This window comes from Anomaloglossus baeobatrachus, unplaced genomic scaffold, assembly GCF_048569485.1.
Source record: "Anomaloglossus baeobatrachus isolate aAnoBae1 unplaced genomic scaffold, aAnoBae1.hap1 Scaffold_569, whole genome shotgun sequence".
In the NCBI taxonomy this organism is placed as follows: Eukaryota; Metazoa; Chordata; class Amphibia; order Anura; family Aromobatidae; genus Anomaloglossus; species Anomaloglossus baeobatrachus.
The window spans coordinates 76,651-95,279 of NW_027444930.1; the positions used below are offsets into that span (position 1 = coordinate 76,651).

The 18,629-nt window shown below is 49.9% G+C and overlaps 8 non-coding genes and 3 pseudogenes across 8 annotated transcripts; all 11 read right to left on the reverse strand.

The window, feature by feature from the left end:
- Nucleotides 1-727: 727 nt before the first annotated feature.
- On the reverse strand, nucleotides 728-932 carry LOC142284359 (U2 spliceosomal RNA; annotated as a pseudogene).
- Nucleotides 933-6,361: 5,429 nt separating this feature from the next.
- On the reverse strand, nucleotides 6,362-6,465 carry LOC142284372 (U2 spliceosomal RNA; annotated as a pseudogene).
- Nucleotides 6,466-7,582: 1,117 nt separating this feature from the next.
- LOC142284280 (U2 spliceosomal RNA) lies at nucleotides 7,583-7,773 on the reverse strand. Its single transcript, XR_012745803.1, has one exon. It is a non-coding gene; the product is annotated as a U2 spliceosomal RNA (small nuclear RNA).
- Nucleotides 7,774-8,890: 1,117 nt separating this feature from the next.
- Nucleotides 8,891-9,086, reverse strand: LOC142284366 (U2 spliceosomal RNA). The gene has a single exon (XR_012745884.1). It is a non-coding gene; the product is annotated as a U2 spliceosomal RNA (small nuclear RNA).
- A 698-nt stretch (nucleotides 9,087-9,784) lies between these two features.
- LOC142284377 (U2 spliceosomal RNA) lies at nucleotides 9,785-9,926 on the reverse strand (annotated as a pseudogene).
- Nucleotides 9,927-11,043: 1,117 nt separating this feature from the next.
- On the reverse strand, nucleotides 11,044-11,234 carry LOC142284282 (U2 spliceosomal RNA). The gene has a single exon (XR_012745805.1). It is a non-coding gene; the product is annotated as a U2 spliceosomal RNA (small nuclear RNA).
- A 1,117-nt stretch (nucleotides 11,235-12,351) lies between these two features.
- Nucleotides 12,352-12,542, reverse strand: LOC142284283 (U2 spliceosomal RNA). Its single transcript, XR_012745806.1, has one exon. It is a non-coding gene; the product is annotated as a U2 spliceosomal RNA (small nuclear RNA).
- Nucleotides 12,543-13,659: 1,117 nt separating this feature from the next.
- On the reverse strand, nucleotides 13,660-13,850 carry LOC142284356 (U2 spliceosomal RNA). The gene has a single exon (XR_012745876.1). It is a non-coding gene; the product is annotated as a U2 spliceosomal RNA (small nuclear RNA).
- A 1,117-nt stretch (nucleotides 13,851-14,967) lies between these two features.
- LOC142284285 (U2 spliceosomal RNA) lies at nucleotides 14,968-15,158 on the reverse strand. The gene has a single exon (XR_012745807.1). It is a non-coding gene; the product is annotated as a U2 spliceosomal RNA (small nuclear RNA).
- Nucleotides 15,159-16,275: 1,117 nt separating this feature from the next.
- On the reverse strand, nucleotides 16,276-16,466 carry LOC142284286 (U2 spliceosomal RNA). The gene has a single exon (XR_012745808.1). It is a non-coding gene; the product is annotated as a U2 spliceosomal RNA (small nuclear RNA).
- Nucleotides 16,467-17,583: 1,117 nt separating this feature from the next.
- LOC142284287 (U2 spliceosomal RNA) lies at nucleotides 17,584-17,774 on the reverse strand. The gene has a single exon (XR_012745809.1). It is a non-coding gene; the product is annotated as a U2 spliceosomal RNA (small nuclear RNA).
- Between the last annotated feature and the right edge of the window lie 855 nt (nucleotides 17,775-18,629).

Sequence of the window (18,629 nt, forward strand, 5' to 3'; positions counted from 1 at the left end):
CTGCCCTCTGTACCTTTCTCACCACCCGCTTCCCTTCTCCTGTCATCCCCCTACCACCCGGGAAAAAAAGAGATTGCCCCCTCCTTCCACTAGCCCACCCTCCCACCCAAAGAACAACTTCTTCTGCGCAGCTTGTTTTCTAGGCAGCAGCGCTATTGTGATGTCATCGGGGGGCATTGTGACAAGCCGCCAGTGTTCCGTCTCTTCATGTTGTGCACTGTTCAAACCGAAAATACATCAACAGGCAGGCTACAGAAAAGCTTACTAACAAAGGTTAGAGAGGGGCTTTCTCAGAGGGCTTTTTACAGTTTGTCTATTCCCAATTAGCCGGTTTAGTATACTTAATGAAAGTACTAATTCTTTCATAGGCCGCCCATTCTTAGTATTTGACGTTCAGGTAACAACAGGTAACTTTATTTGGAGTGGAAGCAGAGAGATAACACCAGATGCCAATTGTAGATCCTCTCACACCTGTGGTCACTGCAGCATCTGACTCCACTTTGTCCAAAAGGGATCTATTCCATTCAATTACACATGATCTAGATTAGACTGACAACAAGATACTGCACGGGACATAGCAGAGTTGGTGAAGTTGAGTGGTGATGAGTTTGCTATTTGGATGAATAAAGCAAGTAAAAAGTGTGTTAGATAAAAATTCATTTCAATTCGCTAATCGGGCTAATATGAATCAGGTGAATCGAGTTCTGCTTTTGGAAACTGGGTTAAGAAGGGGTGCACCGTTCCTGGAGGTACTGCAATACCAGGTCAATGCGTGGAGTGGACAGAGCAAGCTCTTTTTCCATCTCCCTGTTCTAAAAATCCATTTAATATATGGTCCCCAGATAGGGGACGTATCAGATATTAAACTGATAAGAACAGATTTTTTGATTTAACAGCATCTTTATTATCATGCACTACTCACAAAAAGGTAACAAACCGTGTACAGTGCCGCAGCCCCGTACACACAGAACTATACAATCCTTCTTACATAGCCATAGAGTACGACGCACTAAACTATACATCACACTCCTATGCTTATCCATAACACTCAAGCTGAAAGAAAAAGTTAGACAATAAATAACGACGAACCGGCGATTGGGGGATGGGGGTAGGGGAAAAGGGGGATAGGGTGGGGGAATCACAGGCCCGAAGCTTTATTGAAAGACGCACATAACGGGAAAAGGAGGGAGGGGGCATGGAAGAGGTCTAAACCTCCTCCTCGGCGCTGTCGTCCGGACTGTCCATGATGGAATAGTCTCTGAGCAGGCTGTGGATCAGCCTGCGGCAATCCTGGATAGACATCCTCTCCCTCTTCAAGATGAGCCAGTTCCTGGCGACCCAAATAGCGTCCTTAAAGCAGTTCATAAGGCGCCAAGCCTCCTGGATGGCTCCAACGGTGTGAGTCCCAGGGAAGAGTCCATAAAGTACGGAATGGTACGATAGGCTCCCTCTGGGGACGGAGTTCCTCAGGTCATCCTCCAGGGCAACCAACAGGCGCTGTGCGAAACGGCAGTCCCAAAAGGCGTGCAGCGATGTTTCCTCCACGAAGGGGCACCTTGGGCAGTACCGGGTTTTGCACAGGTTCCGGGCGTGCATGAATGACCGGACGGGCAGTCCGCCCTGTATCGCCATCCATGACAAGTCCTTGTGCCCGTTGGTCAATCCAGCCGATGACACGTTTGTCCAAACAGTCTCCAGTGTGTCGTGATGAAGTCCTGGAATGTTCTCCATTTCGTCCTTGGCTCTGATGAGTTTGTGGATAGTCTTTGGCTTCCACAAATCAGGCTTGAGTCCCTCCAGTTGGTGTTCCCTCACAAACCGAACCACGTCTCCGTAGAACCATGGCGCCGTCCAGTTGTAGGGGAAGGAGCTGTCCCACTTGTCCCAGCCTAACCGTCTCCAAAGGGGGAGCAGGAAGAAGCGAGACATGGACCCACCCGCGGAACCTCTCTTGACTCGCAGAGTTCGGCGAACGCAGTCACATACGAAGGAGGATCGCAGGAGGGTGGGGATATCGGGTACGCCCTTCCCACCCTTGCGAGGATCCTTGTACATGATGCTCCGCTTTACTCTGTCCATCTTGGATCCCCAGACAAAACGAAACACCGTCCTGGTAATGGCCCTGCACACGGTGGCAAGGGGGGGCCAGGCCTGGGCCGTGTACTGCAGCACGGGCAGTACCTCGTTACGCAGGACCAGTGCTTTGCCCTCACATGTGAGGCGTCTGAGGCTCCACAGACCGATCCGTTGGGTGATCTTGGTCAAGCGTTCCTCCCAGGACTTGAGGGCTGCTCCTTCCTTCCCGAACCAGACTCCAAGAACCTTGATGAACTCCGGCTGGATGCTGAAAGGGAAGGGGGCGGAAGAGGCCGGCTGCCAGTCCCCGAAGAGCATGGCTTCCGACTTCCCGCAGTTGACTTTGGCTCCCGAAGCCCGTCCGAAGGTCTCACAGGTCTGGACGAGGGTGTCGACTGAGCGCCGGTCCGCGCAGAAGACGGTCACGTCGTCCATGTAGAGCGAGCACTTGACCTCGAAGCGTTCTGGTCCTGGTGCGGTGATCCCTCTGATCTCTCCATTCCGCCGGATAGCCTCTGCAAAGAGTTCTATAACACAAACAAAAAGAAGAGGTGACAGAGGACAGCCTTGTCTGACCCCTGAGAGGACCGGGAAGGGGTCAGTCTTCCAGCCGTTCACCAACACCGAGCTGTGAATATCAAAATACATTAGTTGGACATACAAGCAAAACATGTTACCCAAACCTAACCTGTGCAGAGCTTTGCCCAGGAACTCATGGGAAACACGGTCGAAGGCCTTTTCCTGATCCAACGAGATCAGGGCTGCGTGCACCCGGCGGGCTTTGATGTACTCGACCGTGTCCCGCATGAGAGCCAGGCTGTCTGCGATGCGACGTCCGAGGATGCCGCAGGTCTGATCCGGGTGGATGATCCGTCCGATAACAGTCTTCAATCTCGTTGCCATCGTCTTGGCCAGGATCTTGTAGTCGACGTTCAGAAGGGTGATGGGACGCCAATTCTTCAGGTCGCACCTCTCTCCTTTACGCTTGTACAGGATCGTGACCATTCCTTCCCTCAGAGTTGGAGGCATTCTGCCCTCCACCACCATCTCCTCATACAGCCCTAACAGGTCCGGACAGATTAGGTCTCCCAGCGCTACATAGAGCTCTGCTGGGAGGCCGTCACTGCCCGGTGTCCTGCCAGAACTAAAGGATTTGGCGGCCGAGAGCAGCTCGTCCACCGTCAGAGGAACATCCATGGCCGCCGCGTCTGCAGGGTCAAGATGGTTAGTGATACCTGACAGGAACTTATCGGCGGCCTCGGGGTCAGTAGTCTTGCGGGCGTAGAGTTCGCTGTAGAAGTCGCTGACGACCTTCATCACGTTCTCTTTCCCGCGTCGCATGTTTCCACTCTCGTCTCGTAGTTCATTCATGGGCGTGTGACCGGCGTGGAGTTTCCTGAAAAAGAACGAGTTACATTTCTCACCCTTCTCCAGGTTCTCCACTTTGGAACGGAAGACAATTCGCTCGGACTCCTCCTCGAAGTGCCTTTTCAGGCTCCTCTTAGTCTCCTCCAGCTCCTCTCTCACGTCCCAGCCGCATCGAAGAAGGTCCTGCAGGGAACGCAGCTCACGCTGGAGTCTCCTGAAGTCCCTCCTCTTCAGACACGCCTGTTGTTGACTCTTTGCCTGAAAGAAGAAACGGAACTCGAGTTTAACGTATTCCCACCAGTCAGAAACAGACTGGAAGCCCGCCTTGTAGGCCCGCCACGTGGAGTAGGCAGCTCTAAGCTCCTCCAGAATCTCACCCTTTTCCAGCAGAGAGCAGTTCAGCTTCCAGGAGCCCGGGCCAATGGGGAAGCCATGGCCCAGCACACCTTGAAAGTGAATGGCTCTGTGGTCAGAGAAGAAGCAGGGGACCATCGAGTGCCCACTCCGCCCAACCGCCCGAGAGGTAAACACAAAGTCAATCCTGGAACGCAGCGAGCCATCGGATCGGCACCATGAATAGTTCACGGATCCGTGTCCGATGGAGCCAACAACGTCCACAAGAGAGGCTTCGGTCACCATCTCAATGAGCAGTTTGGATGTGACGTCCAACTTGGCAGCCGTTCCAGAACTGCGTCCATCCTCCTCAATCGGGCAGTTGAAATCCCCGGCCATCACTACCATCCTGGCGGTAGCGAGCTGAGGGCGCAGGGCTTGGAGGAGCTCCAGTCGATCGCTCTTCACAGGAGAAGCATACACATTGATGAACCTGACAGGTTCTCCCGCCCAGGTGCCATCCACGAGCAGTAACCTGCCGCAGACGATTTCCTGAACAGAGTCCAATGTGAAGGCGCTTCCCCTGATCAGCACGGCGACCCCCGCGGACCTACAGTCGCCCCCGCCAGACCAGTAGGATGGGCCATGGGTCCACTCCCTGGCCAGATGGTTGAAGGACCTAGAGGAGGGAAGGGAGCATTCCTGCAGGAAAAATACATCACTAGACTGAGTGTTAAGGAACGCAGAAATTGTCTGACGTCGGAACTTGTCTCTGATGCTCCTAACATTAATGGAAAAGATGTTAATGTTAGCAGTCATTGGAGGAAAGAGAAAGTTAGAGCAGGCGGTGTGCCTTAGTTACCACTCCGGTCGGGCGGTTCTTCCTCTTTGGCACCTGCTGGTAAGGGTATCTCCAGCAGACCCTCTTCTGCTAGCTGATCAAGCAGGGATGGTGCCTCAGTGGCTTCCGACTCCTCCATTTCTTCTTCGGCCACAAGGGACTCCACCATCTGCTCCAACACGTCCGGTTCTGGGAGGAGGCCATCCTCCTCTTCCTGGGGTGGGTTAAGGTCCACAATGAACAGCTTGGAAGGTTCTGCGACAGGACTATCTTCCACCTTCCTTTTCCTTTGGCCTGTACCTGAGGAGACAAGAGCTGGAAAATCCTCCTCGGTGAAAAGTGCAAGAGTGCTGAGGCCCTCTGCTCTCATGGTCTGGGGAGGGAGAGTGGGCTTTGGGGGGGGGGTGAGGAGACCAGCTGAGGAGTAGGGAAATGAGGTGGAGGTAGTGGAATCCTCAGTAGGGTTGGCCGGGGGGGGAGGGGTTTGGACAGGGGTGACAGGGGGGGGGACCAGGGAGGGGGCAGCAGTTTTCTTACCCTTCTTTTCCCTGGACTCCGTGGCTGCTGGGGCATCGGCTGGAGCCACGGTCGCCGGGTTCTTGGCCGCCTTGTCCTTGGCCTCTGTGGCCTTGGTCGTAGCTGCCTTGGTCGACGAAGCTGTGACTACCCGATACTGGGTCGCCGCGGCAACCCTTGCCCAGGATTTCTCCCGCTGTGGGCAGTCCTTGTAAAGGTGGTCCGCCTGTCCACATAGGTTGCAAGTCTTCTTCTTTGGGCAGTCCTTGGAGCTGTGTCCTGTCACCCGGCAAACCCTGCAGGCGTCCTCCTTGCAGGTCTTCATCGAATGCCCTTTCCCGCCACATTTCCTGCAGTTGTGTGGCATGTCCGGGTAGTAGATGAGACCAAAGGAGTTTCCCAGAGAGAATGTCGGGGGCAGGTGCTGGAGACCATCCTCGGATGCTGGTTCCCTGTAGAGTCGAACGGTTACTGACCACTTACCCGTCCAGAATCCGTTGCCGTTAAGGATGTGGGATGGCTCCCTCACCACTGTGCAGAGACGTCCCAGGAACGTGGAGATGTCTCTTCCTGGGGTGTGCGGGTTCCGCATGGAGACCATGATCCTCTTCTCATCCCTCTGTATAGGACAGGATCCTAAAAAAGAATGAAAAGGGGAGTCCGGCATCGCTGCGTTCATCGCCTCCCAGTATCTCCTGCAGGCATTCACCGTGGCAAAGGTTACCAGAAAAATGCCAGTCATGAAGGTCTGGACACTCAGGGTTTCCGCCCTGGAGAAGCCCTGATCCAGAATCATCTTCTTGCAGAACACGTCGCTGGACATGTCCGGCAACCTACCATCCACCGCCTTTAGCTTCAGGGCGACCGTCTGCCGCATCCAAGGCTCCAGGGTTGGAGCCTTTTCAGGCGGCGTCCGGGCTCCCTCCGGCTGGCTGGCGTCGGAGGTAGGGGCCTCTTGGGCCGAAGAAGCCTCTGGATGAGCCTTCCTGGAGGTCCCTGGGTCCTGAGCCTTCCTGGCTGCCTTCTCTGGCTTGCTTGCCATGGCTGGTTCCTGCTTGAGTTCCCGGAGCTGGATCTTGGATTCTTCTCCGGGTGTCTTCTCCCGCTGTGTTCCTCCTCGAAGTTCCTCTGGTCTCCCCAAGTCTTCTCCGAGCCTTCGTCTTCTTGCTTCTTTCTGCCAAGCTCTTCTTCCGTCCGATCTCCCTCTTTCGGTCTCGGCTGGGCTTCGGAGCTTGTCTCCCTGATCGTATCTCGTCAAGTGTAGCTAGCTCAGTTTGTTCTGATAAGAACAGATACTACACTTGATCTTAGCCAAAAGGCCGAGAAGCGATAACCAGAATTGGTTTGGGCCTCGAGTGGCACCCTGGCCTATGCCGGACACATCTTAGGGAGAGAGAGCGAGAGGGAGACAAACCCACGCCTACACAAGACATTTTGTCACCCAAGCCAACCCTTGAAAAGGCTGCTTTGCAGAGCAAAAACAAGAAGAATGGTGCGTTTTGCAGCCGCCGCCCACTGCAATGAATCTGAATAACTCCTCCTTTAGGGCGCAAGCAACTCCCCTCCCCCTTGCAGTCTTTCCAATTCACGATACAAAAAGACGGACAGGACAGGTTGCCTGACTTTCCGTCACTGCCACCCTTTGCCATCCTTACCCGTAGAAAGCCCTTTCATCATCCCCAAACCCTAATCTTTTCCCTTTCCTTCCCAGCCCCCAAACCCTGCCCTCTGTACCTTTCTCACCACCCGCTTCCCTTCTCCTGTCATCCCCCTACCACCCGGGAAAAAAAGAGATTGCCCCCTCCTTCCACTAGCCCACCCTCCCACCCAAAGAACAACTTCTTCTGCGCAGCTTGTTTTCTAGGCAGCAGCGCTATTGTGATGTCATCGGGGGGCATTGTGACAAGCCGCCAGTGTTCCGTCTCTTCATGTTGTGCACTGTTCAAACCGAAAATACATCAACAGGCAGGCTACAGAAAAGCTTACTAACAAAGGTTAGAGAGGGGCTTTCTCAGAGGGCTTTTTACAGTTTGTCTATTCCCAATTAGCCGGTTTAGTATACTTAATGAAAGTACTAATTCTTTCATAGGCCGCCCATTCTTAGTATTTGACGTTCAGGTAACAACAGGTAACTTTATTTGGAGTGGAAGCAGAGAGATAACACCAGATGCCAATTGTAGATCCTCTCACACCTGTGGTCACTGCAGCATCTGACTCCACTTTGTCCAAAAGGGATCTATTCCATTCAATTACACATGATCTAGATTAGACTGACAACAAGATACTGCACGGGACATAGCAGAGTTGGTGAAGTTGAGTGGTGATGAGTTTGCTATTTGGATGAATAAAGCAAGTAAAAAGTGTGTTAGATAAAAATTCATTTCAATTCGCTAATCGGGCTAATATGAATCAGGTGAATCGAGTTCTGCTTTTGGAAACTGGGTTAAGAAGGGGTGCACCGTTCCTGGAGGTACTGCAATACCAGGTCAATGCGTGGAGTGGACAGAGCAAGCTCTTTTTCCATCTCCCTGTTCTAAAAATCCATTTAATATATGGTCCCCAGATAGGGGACGTATCAGATATTAAACTGATAAGAACAGATACTACACTTGATCTTAGCCAAAAGGCCGAGAAGCGATAACCAGAATTGGTTTGGGCCTCGAGTGGCACCCTGGCCTATGCCGGACACATCTTAGGGAGAGAGAGCGAGAGGGAGACAAACCCACGCCTACACAAGACATTTTGTCACCCAAGCCAACCCTTGAAAAGGCTGCTTTGCAGAGCAAAAACAAGAAGAATGGTGCGTTTTGCAGCCGCCGCCCACTGCAATGAATCTGAATAACTCCTCCTTTAGGGCGCAAGCAACTCCCCTCCCCCTTGCAGTCTTTCCAATTCACGATACAAAAAGACGGACAGGACAGGTTGCCTGACTTTCCGTCACTGCCACCCTTTGCCATCCTTACCCGTAGAAAGCCCTTTCATCATCCCCAAACCCTAATCTTTTCCCTTTCCTTCCCAGCCCCCAAACCCTGCCCTCTGTACCTTTCTCACCACCCGCTTCCCTTCTCCTGTCATCCCCCTACCACCCGGGAAAAAAAGAGATTGCCCCCTCCTTCCACTAGCCCACCCTCCCACCCAAAGAACAACTTCTTCTGCGCAGCTTGTTTTCTAGGCAGCAGCGCTATTGTGATGTCATCGGGGGGCATTGTGACAAGCCGCCAGTGTTCCGTCTCTTCATGTTGTGCACTGTTCAAACCGAAAATACATCAACAGGCAGGCTACAGAAAAGCTTACTAACAAAGGTTAGAGAGGGGCTTTCTCAGAGGGCTTTTTACAGTTTGTCTATTCCCAATTAGCCGGTTTAGTATACTTAATGAAAGTACTAATTCTTTCATAGGCCGCCCATTCTTAGTATTTGACGTTCAGGTAACAACAGGTAACTTTATTTGGAGTGGAAGCAGAGAGATAACACCAGATGCCAATTGTAGATCCTCTCACACCTGTGGTCACTGCAGCATCTGACTCCACTTTGTCCAAAAGGGATCTATTCCATTCAATTACACATGATCTAGATTAGACTGACAACAAGATACTGCACGGGACATAGCAGAGTTGGTGAAGTTGAGTGGTGATGAGTTTGCTATTTGGATGAATAAAGCAAGTAAAAAGTGTGTTAGATAAAAATTCATTTCAATTCGCTAATCGGGCTAATATGAATCAGGTGAATCGAGTTCTGCTTTTGGAAACTGGGTTAAGAAGGGGTGCACCGTTCCTGGAGGTACTGCAATACCAGGTCAATGCGTGGAGTGGACAGAGCAAGCTCTTTTTCCATCTCCCTGTTCTAAAAATCCATTTAATATATGGTCCCCAGATAGGGGACGTATCAGATATTAAACTGATAAGAACAGATTTTTGATTTAATGAAGCTTTCCAAAGCACCGCAAAAATGCATGACCGAAGTCACACCAAAAACAGTGCAAAGGCTAGGATTCGTGTGGACCCCTCCGTGAGAAGAGGATCCCCAAAAATCAACCCCGTCCCTCCGAGCCAGAAGGCCACAGCGAGGGTCAGGGATCTTCGGTGCTCCCCCCAAGCCGAAGCCTGGTTGAGCCTTGTTGTTGCTCCCAGCGTCCACCGAGGCATCTTACCCAAGTGGAGTAGGGAGCTACTAGTCGTTGGTTTCGCAGCCGAGACTGCCCGGACCGTCAACCGGTGTTGGTTTCTCAGCCCAAGGCTGACCGGATCTCCAACCGGGTGTTGGTTTCTCAGCCCAAGGCTGACCGGACCTCCAACCGGGTGTTGGTTTCTCAGCCCAAGGCTAACCGGACCTCCAACCGGGTGTTGGTTTCTCAGCCAAAGCTGACCCGGACCTCCAACCGGGTGTTGGTTTCTCAGCCCAAAGCTGACCGGACCTCCGACCGGGATTATAAAAATTTCCCTTCTTAGCCAGAAGGCCGGGATAGGGCAATATGCTTGGAAAGTATGAATAGGCAAGGCGCGGCGTGCGACAGGGTCTGAGGCTTACCAGGGTCCCAACCTAGCAAGTTCAGACTCCCTCCAGGGTGTCCATTCCTGGGGCACATTGCACCATAACCCCCACACTTACTCAGTCTAATAGCCTCGATCCTGGTAGGGCCATGGTTTCCTCTAGATGGATATACTATCCTCCCAAAGTACTAACAAGCGCAACCTTCCAGTGTGCATTGCATCATTGTACTAAGGTGGCCGGAGCCTTAAACCACCTTTTCGAATGATACTACACTTGATCTTAGCCAAAAGGCCGAGAAGCGATAACCAGAATTGGTTTGGGCCTCGAGTGGCACCCTGGCCTATGCCGGACACATCTTAGGGAGAGAGAGCGAGAGGGAGACAAACCCACGCCTACACAAGACATTTTGTCACCCAAGCCAACCCTTGAAAAGGCTGCTTTGCAGAGCAAAAACAAGAAGAATGGTGCGTTTTGCAGCCGCCGCCCACTGCAATGAATCTGAATAACTCCTCCTTTAGGGCGCAAGCAACTCCCCTCCCCCTTGCAGTCTTTCCAATTCACGATACAAAAAGACGGACAGGACAGGTTGCCTGACTTTCCGTCACTGCCACCCTTTGCCATCCTTACCCGTAGAAAGCCCTTTCATCATCCCCAAACCCTAATCTTTTCCCTTTCCTTCCCAGCCCCCAAACCCTGCCCTCTGTACCTTTCTCACCACCCGCTTCCCTTCTCCTGTCATCCCCCTACCACCCGGGAAAAAAAGAGATTGCCCCCTCCTTCCACTAGCCCACCCTCCCACCCAAAGAACAACTTCTTCTGCGCAGCTTGTTTTCTAGGCAGCAGCGCTATTGTGATGTCATCGGGGGGCATTGTGACAAGCCGCCAGTGTTCCGTCTCTTCATGTTGTGCACTGTTCAAACCGAAAATACATCAACAGGCAGGCTACAGAAAAGCTTACTAACAAAGGTTAGAGAGGGGCTTTCTCAGAGGGCTTTTTACAGTTTGTCTATTCCCAATTAGCCGGTTTAGTATACTTAATGAAAGTACTAATTCTTTCATAGGCCGCCCATTCTTAGTATTTGACGTTCAGGTAACAACAGGTAACTTTATTTGGAGTGGAAGCAGAGAGATAACACCAGATGCCAATTGTAGATCCTCTCACACCTGTGGTCACTGCAGCATCTGACTCCACTTTGTCCAAAAGGGATCTATTCCATTCAATTACACATGATCTAGATTAGACTGACAACAAGATACTGCACGGGACATAGCAGAGTTGGTGAAGTTGAGTGGTGATGAGTTTGCTATTTGGATGAATAAAGCAAGTAAAAAGTGTGTTAGATAAAAATTCATTTCAATTCGCTAATCGGGCTAATATGAATCAGGTGAATCGAGTTCTGCTTTTGGAAACTGGGTTAAGAAGGGGTGCACCGTTCCTGGAGGTACTGCAATACCAGGTCAATGCGTGGAGTGGACAGAGCAAGCTCTTTTTCCATCTCCCTGTTCTAAAAATCCATTTAATATATGGTCCCCAGATAGGGGACGTATCAGATATTAAACTGATAAGAACAGATACTACACTTGATCTTAGCCAAAAGGCCGAGAAGCGATAACCAGAATTGGTTTGGGCCTCGAGTGGCACCCTGGCCTATGCCGGACACATCTTAGGGAGAGAGAGCGAGAGGGAGACAAACCCACGCCTACACAAGACATTTTGTCACCCAAGCCAACCCTTGAAAAGGCTGCTTTGCAGAGCAAAAACAAGAAGAATGGTGCGTTTTGCAGCCGCCGCCCACTGCAATGAATCTGAATAACTCCTCCTTTAGGGCGCAAGCAACTCCCCTCCCCCTTGCAGTCTTTCCAATTCACGATACAAAAAGACGGACAGGACAGGTTGCCTGACTTTCCGTCACTGCCACCCTTTGCCATCCTTACCCGTAGAAAGCCCTTTCATCATCCCCAAACCCTAATCTTTTCCCTTTCCTTCCCAGCCCCCAAACCCTGCCCTCTGTACCTTTCTCACCACCCGCTTCCCTTCTCCTGTCATCCCCCTACCACCCGGGAAAAAAAGAGATTGCCCCCTCCTTCCACTAGCCCACCCTCCCACCCAAAGAACAACTTCTTCTGCGCAGCTTGTTTTCTAGGCAGCAGCGCTATTGTGATGTCATCGGGGGGCATTGTGACAAGCCGCCAGTGTTCCGTCTCTTCATGTTGTGCACTGTTCAAACCGAAAATACATCAACAGGCAGGCTACAGAAAAGCTTACTAACAAAGGTTAGAGAGGGGCTTTCTCAGAGGGCTTTTTACAGTTTGTCTATTCCCAATTAGCCGGTTTAGTATACTTAATGAAAGTACTAATTCTTTCATAGGCCGCCCATTCTTAGTATTTGACGTTCAGGTAACAACAGGTAACTTTATTTGGAGTGGAAGCAGAGAGATAACACCAGATGCCAATTGTAGATCCTCTCACACCTGTGGTCACTGCAGCATCTGACTCCACTTTGTCCAAAAGGGATCTATTCCATTCAATTACACATGATCTAGATTAGACTGACAACAAGATACTGCACGGGACATAGCAGAGTTGGTGAAGTTGAGTGGTGATGAGTTTGCTATTTGGATGAATAAAGCAAGTAAAAAGTGTGTTAGATAAAAATTCATTTCAATTCGCTAATCGGGCTAATATGAATCAGGTGAATCGAGTTCTGCTTTTGGAAACTGGGTTAAGAAGGGGTGCACCGTTCCTGGAGGTACTGCAATACCAGGTCAATGCGTGGAGTGGACAGAGCAAGCTCTTTTTCCATCTCCCTGTTCTAAAAATCCATTTAATATATGGTCCCCAGATAGGGGACGTATCAGATATTAAACTGATAAGAACAGATACTACACTTGATCTTAGCCAAAAGGCCGAGAAGCGATAACCAGAATTGGTTTGGGCCTCGAGTGGCACCCTGGCCTATGCCGGACACATCTTAGGGAGAGAGAGCGAGAGGGAGACAAACCCACGCCTACACAAGACATTTTGTCACCCAAGCCAACCCTTGAAAAGGCTGCTTTGCAGAGCAAAAACAAGAAGAATGGTGCGTTTTGCAGCCGCCGCCCACTGCAATGAATCTGAATAACTCCTCCTTTAGGGCGCAAGCAACTCCCCTCCCCCTTGCAGTCTTTCCAATTCACGATACAAAAAGACGGACAGGACAGGTTGCCTGACTTTCCGTCACTGCCACCCTTTGCCATCCTTACCCGTAGAAAGCCCTTTCATCATCCCCAAACCCTAATCTTTTCCCTTTCCTTCCCAGCCCCCAAACCCTGCCCTCTGTACCTTTCTCACCACCCGCTTCCCTTCTCCTGTCATCCCCCTACCACCCGGGAAAAAAAGAGATTGCCCCCTCCTTCCACTAGCCCACCCTCCCACCCAAAGAACAACTTCTTCTGCGCAGCTTGTTTTCTAGGCAGCAGCGCTATTGTGATGTCATCGGGGGGCATTGTGACAAGCCGCCAGTGTTCCGTCTCTTCATGTTGTGCACTGTTCAAACCGAAAATACATCAACAGGCAGGCTACAGAAAAGCTTACTAACAAAGGTTAGAGAGGGGCTTTCTCAGAGGGCTTTTTACAGTTTGTCTATTCCCAATTAGCCGGTTTAGTATACTTAATGAAAGTACTAATTCTTTCATAGGCCGCCCATTCTTAGTATTTGACGTTCAGGTAACAACAGGTAACTTTATTTGGAGTGGAAGCAGAGAGATAACACCAGATGCCAATTGTAGATCCTCTCACACCTGTGGTCACTGCAGCATCTGACTCCACTTTGTCCAAAAGGGATCTATTCCATTCAATTACACATGATCTAGATTAGACTGACAACAAGATACTGCACGGGACATAGCAGAGTTGGTGAAGTTGAGTGGTGATGAGTTTGCTATTTGGATGAATAAAGCAAGTAAAAAGTGTGTTAGATAAAAATTCATTTCAATTCGCTAATCGGGCTAATATGAATCAGGTGAATCGAGTTCTGCTTTTGGAAACTGGGTTAAGAAGGGGTGCACCGTTCCTGGAGGTACTGCAATACCAGGTCAATGCGTGGAGTGGACAGAGCAAGCTCTTTTTCCATCTCCCTGTTCTAAAAATCCATTTAATATATGGTCCCCAGATAGGGGACGTATCAAATATTAAACTGATAAGAACAGATACTACACTTGATCTTAGCCAAAAGGCCGAGAAGCGATAACCAGAATTGGTTTGGGCCTCGAGTGGCACCCTGGCCTATGCCGGACACATCTTAGGGAGAGAGAGCGAGAGGGAGACAAACCCACGCCTACACAAGACATTTTGTCACCCAAGCCAACCCTTGAAAAGGCTGCTTTGCAGAGCAAAAACAAGAAGAATGGTGCGTTTTGCAGCCGCCGCCCACTGCAATGAATCTGAATAACTCCTCCTTTAGGGCGCAAGCAACTCCCCTCCCCCTTGCAGTCTTTCCAATTCACGATACAAAAAGACGGACAGGACAGGTTGCCTGACTTTCCGTCACTGCCACCCTTTGCCATCCTTACCCGTAGAAAGCCCTTTCATCATCCCCAAACCCTAATCTTTTCCCTTTCCTTCCCAGCCCCCAAACCCTGCCCTCTGTACCTTTCTCACCACCCGCTTCCCTTCTCCTGTCATCCCCCTACCACCCGGGAAAAAAAGAGATTGCCCCCTCCTTCCACTAGCCCACCCTCCCACCCAAAGAACAACTTCTTCTGCGCAGCTTGTTTTCTAGGCAGCAGCGCTATTGTGATGTCATCGGGGGGCATTGTGACAAGCCGCCAGTGTTCCGTCTCTTCATGTTGTGCACTGTTCAAACCGAAAATACATCAACAGGCAGGCTACAGAAAAGCTTACTAACAAAGGTTAGAGAGGGGCTTTCTCAGAGGGCTTTTTACAGTTTGTCTATTCCCAATTAGCCGGATTAGTATACTTAATGAAAGTACTAATTCTTTCATAGGCCGCCCATTCTTAGTATTTGACGTTCAGGTAACAACAGGTAACTTTATTTGGAGTGGAAGCAGAGAGATAACACCAGATGCCAATTGTAGATCCTCTCACACCTGTGGTCACTGCAGCATCTGACTCCACTTTGTCCAAAAGGGATCTATTCCATTCAATTACACATGATCTAGATTAGACTGACAACAAGATACTGCACGGGACATAGCAGAGTTGGTGAAGTTGAGTGGTGATGAGTTTGCTATTTGGATGAATAAAGCAAGTAAAAAGTGTGTTAGATAAAAATTCATTTCAATTCGCTAATCGGGCTAATATGAATCAGGTGAATCGAGTTCTGCTTTTGGAAACTGGGTTAAGAAGGGGTGCACCGTTCCTGGAGGTACTGCAATACCAGGTCAATGCGTGGAGTGGACAGAGCAAGCTCTTTTTCCATCTCCCTGTTCTAAAAATCCATTTAATATATGGTCCCCAGATAGGGGACGTATCAGATATTAAACTGATAAGAACAGATACTACACTTGATCTTAGCCAAAAGGCCGAGAAGCGATAACCAGAATTGGTTTGGGCCTCGAGTGGCACCCTGGCCTATGCCGGACACATCTTAGGGAGAGAGAGCGAGAGGGAGACAAACCCACGCCTACACAAGACATTTTGTCACCCAAGCCAACCCTTGAAAAGGCTGCTTTGCAGAGCAAAAACAAGAAGAATGGTGCGTTTTGCAGCCGCCGCCCACTGCAATGAATCTGAATAACTCCTCCTTTAGGGCGCAAGCAACTCCCCTCCCCCTTGCAGTCTTTCCAATTCACGATACAAAAAGACGGACAGGACAGGTTGCCTGACTTTCCGTCACTGCCACCCTATGCCATCCTTACCCGTAGAAAGCCCTTTCATCATCCCCAAACCCTAATCTTTTCCCTTTCCTTCCCAGCCCCCAAACCCTGCCCTCTGTACCTTTCTCACCACCCGCTTCCCTTCTCCTGTCATCCCCCTACCACCCGGGAAAAAAAGAGATTGCCCCCTCCTTCCACTAGCCCACCCTCCCACCCAAAGAACAACTTCTTCTGCGCAGCTTGTTTTCTAGGCAGCAGCGCTATTGTGATGTCATCGGGGGGCATTGTGACAAGCCGCCAGTGTTCCGTCTCTTCATGTTGTGCACTGTTCAAACCGAAAATACATCAACAGGCAGGCTACAGAAAAGCTTACTAACAAAGGTTAGAGAGGGGCTTTCTCAGAGGGCTTTTTACAGTTTGTCTATTCCCAATTAGCCGGTTTAGTATACTTAATGAAAGTACTAATTCTTTCATAGGCCGCCCATTCTTAGTATTTGACGTTCAGGTAACAACAGGTAACTTTATTTGGAGTGGAAGCAGAGAGATAACACCAGATGCCAATTGTAGATCCTCTCACACCTGTGGTCACTGCAGCATCTGACTCCACTTTGTCCAAAAGGGATCTATTCCATTCAATTACACATGATCTAGATTAGACTGACAACAAGATACTGCACGGGACATAGCAGAGTTGGTGAAGTTGAGTGGTGATGAGTTTGCTATTTGGATGAATAAAGCAAGTAAAAAGTGTGTTAGATAAAAATTCATTTCAATTCGCTAATCGGGCTAATATGAATCAGGTGAATCGAGTTCTGCTTTTGGAAACTGGGTTAAGAAGGGGTGCACCGTTCCTGGAGGTACTGCAATACCAGGTCAATGCGTGGAGTGGACAGAGCAAGCTCTTTTTCCATCTCCCTGTTCTAAAAATCCATTTAATATATGGTCCCCAGATAGGGGACGTATCAGATATTAAACTGATAAGAACAGATACTACACTTGATCTTAGCCAAAAGGCCGAGAAGCGATAACCAGAATTGGTTTGGGCCTCGAGTGGCACCCTGGCCTATGCCGGACACATCTTAGGGAGAGAGAGCGAGAGGGAGACAAACCCACGCCTACACAAGACATTTTGTCACCCAAGCCAACCCTTGAAAAGGCTGCTTTGCAGAGCAAAAACAAGAAGAATGGTGCGTTTTGCAGCCGCCGCCCACTGCAATGAATCTGAATAACTCCTCCTTTAGGGCGCAAGCAACTCCCCTCCCCCTTGCAGTCTTTCCAATTCACGATACAAAAAGACGGACAGGACAGGTTGCCTGACTTTCCGTCACTGCCACCCTTTGCCATCCTTACCCGTAGAAAGCCCTTTCATCATCCCCAAACCCTAATCTTTTCCCTTTCCTTCCCAGCCCCCAAACCCTGCCCTCTGTACCTTTCTCACCACCCGCTTCCCTTCTCCTGTCATCCCCCTACCACCCGGGAAAAAAAGAGATTGCCCCCTCCTTCCACTAGCCCACCCTCCCACCCAAAGAACAACTTCTTCTGCGCAGCTTGTTTTCTAGGCAGCAGCGCTATTGTGATGTCATCGGGGGGCATTGTGACAAGCCGCCAGTGTTCCGTCTCTTCATGTTGTGCACTGTTCAAACCGAAAATACATCAACAGGCAGGCTACAGAAAAGCTTACTAACAAAGGTTAGAGAGGGGCTTTCTCAGAGGGCTTTTTACAGTTTGTCTATTCCCAATTAGCCGGTTTAGTATACTTAATGAAAGTACTAATTCTTTCATAGGCCGCCCATTCTTAGTATTTGACGTTCAGGTAACAACAGGTAACTTTATTTGGAGTGGAAGCAGAGAGATAACACCAGATGCCAATTGTAGATCCTCTCACACCTGTGGTCACTGCAGCATCTGACTCCACTTTGTCCAAAAGGGATCTATTCCATTCAATTACACATGATCTAGATTAGACTGACAACAAGATACTGCACGGGACATAGCAGAGTTGGTGAAGTTGAGTGGTGATGAGTTTGCTATTTGGATGAATAAAGCAAGTAAAAAGTGTGTTAGATAAAAATTCATTTCAATTCGCTAATCGGGCTAATATGAATCAGGTGAATCGAGTTCTGCTTTTGGAAACTGGGTTAAGAAGGGGTGCACCGTTCCTGGAGGTACTGCAATACCAGGTCAATGCGTGGAGTGGACAGAGCAAGCTCTTTTTCCATCTCCCTGTTCTAAAAATCCATTTAATATATGGTCCCCAGATAGGGGACGTATCAGATATTAAACTGATAAGAACAGATACTACACTTGATCTTAGCCAAAAGGCCGAGAAGCGATAACCAGAATTGGTTTGGGCCTCGAGTGGCACCCTGGCCTATGCCGGACACATCTTAGGGAGAGAGAGCGAGAGGGAGACAAACCCACGCCTACACAAGACATTTTGTCACCCAAGCCAACCCTTGAAAAGGCTGCTTTGCAGAGCAAAAACAAGAAGAATGGTGCGTTTTGCAGCCGCCGCCCACTGCAATGAATCTGAATAACTCCTCCTTTAGGGCGCAAGCAACTCCCCTCCCCCTTGCAGTCTTTCCAATTCACGATACAAAAAGACGGACAGGACAGGTTGCCTGACTTTCCGTCACTGCCACCCTTTGCCATCCTTACCCGTAGAAAGCCCTTTCATCATCCCCAAACCCTAATCTTTTCCCTTTCCTTCCCAGCCCCCAAACCCTGCCCTCTGTACCTTTCTCACCACCCGCTTCCCTTCTCCTGTCATCCCCCTACCACCCGGGAAAAAAAGAGATTGCCCCCTCCTTCCACTAGCCCACCCTCCCACCCAAAGAACAACTTCTTCTGCGCAGCTTGTTTTCTAGGCAGCAGCGCTATTGTGATGTCATCGGGGGGCATTGTGACAAGCCGCCAGTGTTCCGTCTCTTCATGTTGTGCACTGTTCAAACCGAAAATACATCAACAGGCAGGCTACAGAAAAGCTTACTAACAAAGGTTAGAGAGGGGCTTTCTCAGAGGGCTTTTTACAGTTTGTCTATTCCCAATTAGCCGGTTTAGTATACTTAATGAAAGTACTAATTCTTTCATAGGCCGCCCATTCTTAGTATTTGACGTTCAGGTAACAACAGGTAACTTTATTTGGAGTGGAAGCAGAGAGATAACACCAGATGCCAATTGTAGATCCTC